The sequence below is a fragment of the Scylla paramamosain genome, unplaced genomic scaffold (assembly GCF_035594125.1).
Source record: "Scylla paramamosain isolate STU-SP2022 unplaced genomic scaffold, ASM3559412v1 Contig48, whole genome shotgun sequence".
NCBI classification, from domain to species: Eukaryota; Metazoa; Arthropoda; class Malacostraca; order Decapoda; family Portunidae; genus Scylla; species Scylla paramamosain.
This window is the reverse complement of record NW_026973713.1, coordinates 210,330-215,000: the sequence shown is the minus strand read 5'-3', so window position 1 is coordinate 215,000 and position 4,671 is coordinate 210,330. Positions and strand designations below refer to the sequence as shown.

Genomic DNA, 4,671 nt, shown 5'->3' with positions numbered 1-4,671 from the left:
GATAACCACAAACACAGGGAGCAGTTTTATGCCACAGTGTACAAGATGTCACCCCACTGCTGTTGACCGAATCCCTGGTGAGTGGCAGGCAGGGTGGCAGAGTTATGTGGGATTTTAAAGGGTAACTAAACACCAGTGCATCTTTACGTTCTTGTATAAGTGCATGGAGAGGAAAACAAAGTGTGCAGTGTAGGTTTAGCAAAAGTGACAGTCTCAGTTGTGTTTTTAAGGGATAACCAAGCAGTGTCACATCTTCAGGTCCTTCCTTCAGTGTTAGGGACAAGTTTGATCCATCAGGGAAGAGATGGCATGGCATATTTATTTCATTTTATTTTTTGTCTGTAGAATAATTACACTAGGCTACGCAATGACAGACATGATTCGTAGCGTTTGTAATGGCAGACGTGTGTTATGGTGGCTGAAGAACCTGTGGGAAAAAATGAACTGTTTCCAGGGAGGCAAAAATACTGAAAATGAAGTAAAAAATGTTGTTTATAAGATTTTATGTGTTTTATAAATATTTCCTGTGTGTGTGTGTGTGTGTGTGTGTGTGTGTGTGTGTGTGTTTGGGAAAGAGGTACACTGGATGAAATGGCAATTCACTCCTTGAAATATTATGTTACATGTGACCCCATTGAACTGCCTTAGCATAAACAACCATTTGACTTGTTTCCAATGGTGAGAAATAAGATGCGAGAGAAACTTCCAGTCTTCTCAGCCTTCTGATGACCCATGGCTGGTGGAGGGTTGGTGAGGGGCACAAACACACGAGAAAATCACTGCAGCGTATCAGGGACCAGGCAGAGACATTAGATATTACAAGTGGTGTGGCAGACAGTGTTTATGTCGTCAGCTGGCGGTGGATGGGTGAGCAGCGGCCGGCCAGTTGGACTTGTGAGTTTGAGTTTGTTATTCCAATTCAGTCTTTATTAAAATTTCAGTTTGTTATGGCAGTTGTATATGTTGCTGTGTACCTTACTGTGTGTATGGGATTGCCACTCTGGTATTTAAATACATGCAAAGACTGTTATTATTATTATTATTATTATTATTATTATTATTATTATTATTATTATTATTATTATTATTATTATTATTATCATATTTTTATTATCATCATCATTTTATTATCCTCGTTGCAGAGTATGCAGACATTTACCCGTATGCAACCTTCCAAATGAACAACACACAACAACATCAACAACAACCACAACAACAACAACCATCACAGCAACAACCAGTCACAGCCACCACAACTGCCACCACCACCACCACCACCAACAGCAGCAACAACCACAGCCAAAACAGCAACAACAACAACAACAAAAATTAGGCCAGACACAGTGACCTTGCTTACAACAACAACAACAACAACAACAACCCCACCACAAGCCTTCCCACAGCCACTACCAGCCATGTGCTTATGATCATTATTATAGCAAAGTATTAATATAACTTGCAAATATACAGAAAGAAAGAGAAAGAGAGAGAGAGAGAGAGAGAGAGAGAGAGAGAGAGAGAGAGAGAGAGAGAGAGAGAGAGATGTGCTAAGAGAATCAACATTAAAGCAAATATTAGAGTACTAAATGCTTAAACATCATCCCCCCCCTTCTCTCTCTCTCTCTGGTTTCACTTATTTTATTATTTTTCATGTTTTTTTTATTTATTTTTTTTCTTTAAGTATTTTTTTCGTTTTTCTTTTTTACTTAATTTTCGGTGAGGATACAGTCTCTCTCTCTCTCTCTCTCTCTCTCTCTCTCTCTCTCTCTCTCTCTCTCTCTCTCTCTCTCTCTCTCTCTCTCTCTCTCTCTCTCTCTCTCTCTCTCTCTCTCTCTCTCTCTCTCTCTCTCTCTCTCTCTCTCTCTCTCTCTCTCTCTTATGATGTATGACACGTTTCATTAGCAGCACTTTCCCGTCACCAGTGAGCCTCTGTAAATGTTTTCCTTTCTTTTCACCATGAAGTAAGGAGTGCTCGTGACTGGCTAGTACAGCGTGCGTGTTGCCTCAAGTGTAGCAGCTGAGTGACAGATGCCAGGGGCAAAGTAAATAGGTTTATAGAAAAGAAGGCATATAGAAAAATAAGTATATATAAAGGAAAATTAATAAATAGGTAAATGAAGAGAGATGTGAGAATTGTAGCTAGGGACTGCAGATGAAGTCGGTATAGTGACCTTGTGTATGTGTGAAGGGCAAGTCATTGCATGTCCTGAACAATGCCTAGCAATATTGCAAATTAACTGAATGATTAATTATTCATAATTTCCCCAAAATTGCTAGTAAGCAACATTTATTAGTTATTATGAAAAATACCTATTATATAATAACTTGCGTGCATTAATATCTAGATACAAGCGTATTTTTTAAAGTGGGATAAGTTAGGCCTGTAATATCCACTTGAGCGCCGCGCCAGCACAGCGTTGTCTCTTGTCAGCCGCGTGAAGAGCACCAGCAACCCTGCCTTGACTCATGATTAATTACTTGCTTTCAGGAAGACATAAACATGTTGTTGTTTCGTCTTCAGGAAGTGATGATGGCCGACGTGGGCCGTTTGTCATGGCAATGTCTTGCTGGTATTCAGAGACTGGCCGCCAGTCACTCACGTGGAAGCGTTACTGAGTCTTGCAGTGTTATAGCTTTATTTTCCAGGTTTCACGACAGGGAGGTACATTTTCCATAAAAGCACAAACGTTTTACTAGAATTCGTGTATTTCCAACATACATAGCTTTCACAGGAATGCGTTATTTCGCGGGTATTTGGAATTTGTATACTGGAAAATTGATGTTAAGCAACATCAAAAACCAATTACTTTGTCATTATTCATCCGTACCTAACGTCACTACAAAATATTTGAAAAAAAAGCGCATAATCACTGAAAGACGCGCTTATCACACACAGACTACGTAGTCGCAGAAAAGAAATGCTTATTGTAATTTTTTCTGTGTATTTGTCGTTTGCGTAACTTTATCAGTATATTTCCTCCTCTCGCATAACAATTTGAGTTATTTTTTTTCATTACTTATTAATTCTTAATAGTTCATCTCCAAAATGCATGCGTACAGTGGCCGTGGTCGTGGTTGGCGGCGGCAGAAGGCGAGCATACAAGATTTACTGGTTAGGGGCAAGTCTGGCGTGAGTTTGGGGGCGGGTAAGGTGGTGCGTGGGGTGGACACTGAGGAAAACACGAGTGGCGGGTGTGTGAATGACCTGCCAAAGGGCTTCTTGTAAACAAATGTTGTGTCGACTACGAGTTACGTCACGCGAGGAATTCCTGCACCAAGGCCACCACGGAGTGCAGCTTCTGTCAGCTCTTCTCGTGTTTAGAGTTCCATCACACATTGATTTTCCTTTCAGTTTTGGCAATGATATTAATTTGACGTTATTGGAGTTAGTCTACGTATGTTAACTTTGCAGGATTATTTGAGTGAACGTCTGTTTCAATCATCAAAGAGGAACCCCAGTCCTTGCCTCAGTCCCCCGCTCATGAACCCGGTGACTCCAGTCTACACTTAGTAATTTCACTTTCATCTCCCATTCCTGTTCCCCCCCCCTCTCCCCTTTGGCCGGTGTTTACCCGTGGCAGCGCCCCTCCAGCGGCCGCCGTTCATCCCTCGCACTCACATGTCAAATACTGACAAATGGAGGTCCACTGACGACTGCCCGACAAAATTATCATCAGAGTTTTTCATTGAGTTTGTCTTATTTACAAGATTTTTATCAGTGTGTGTGTGTGTGTGTGGTATGCGATGCAATAAAACACTAAGATATTTGGAGCTTCACTTTATAGTCTTTTCTGTTGTAATTTATATTAATAGATATTAATTTTGATTTTTTTCTTAAATACACAAAATTTTCTCTCTAATAGGCTTAAGCAAATATTTTATTTATTTATTTATTTATTTATTTATTTTTTATTCGTTAGAGATGAAACTTTAGTAATATCCAGGCAAACATCATTTTGATGTGCGCCAGTGTGACTCTCGCCACGGTGTGTGGCTGTAAGCTCATCATGATCATCACCTTGATTCTGGATATATATATAATGGTTCACTGGGACGGCAATCCTCTGGCTTGTTCGCGGCATGTGTTGCGCACTCATATATATATATATATATATATATATATATATATATATATATATATATATATATATATATATATATATATATATATATATATATATATATATATATATATATATATATATGTCTGTCTGTGCCCTCCTCCCCTCCCTAACATCGCCCACCCTTCCAGACCCCTCTTGATTTAAACAGTTAGTAAACGTCCTCCTTACAGCTGATGTTTTCTCGTCTCGACATCCTTGCCTCACTACGTTTTCTACCACTTTTCCTCCTCCTCCTCCTACATGGGTCGCCACTACCACCTTTATGAGATAGTTACTAAGAGACGACGAAAGAGAGAGAGAAAAAAAAACACACACACACACACACACACACACACACACACACAAACACACTCCCTACACCGGTAATAAATCACTAACATTCTACTAACTTGTGTAGGTTATGAGAATACAAGTGCATAGAGATTAAAAATACAAATAATCTCCACCTAAGCAGTGGACAAAGTAACGTAACGAGATAACGTATTTAAAAGGCTGTGACTCTCTTGGGGAGCTAAAGAATAAGAGAAGTCCTATTTGAATAAGAACA

At 39.6% G+C, this 4,671-nt stretch overlaps 1 long non-coding RNA gene across 3 annotated transcripts in view; it reads left to right on the top strand.

Annotated features, from left to right (window-relative positions):
* LOC135098159 (uncharacterized) overlaps window positions 1-1,454 on the top strand; it is a 3,369-nt gene extending 1,915 nt beyond the window's left edge. The window contains exons 4-5 of one of the 3 annotated variants that reach the window (XR_010266623.1): window positions 1-894; window positions 1,143-1,454. The exon at window positions 1-894 is cut by the window's left edge and continues 64 nt beyond it. This is a non-coding gene — a long non-coding RNA (uncharacterized LOC135098159). Of the gene's footprint in view, window positions 1,123-1,142 lie in introns of those variants that run through there. The other 2 variants (XR_010266624.1, XR_010266622.1) reach the window with 2 other exon arrangements.
* The last annotated feature ends 3,217 nt before the right edge of the window (window positions 1,455-4,671 follow it).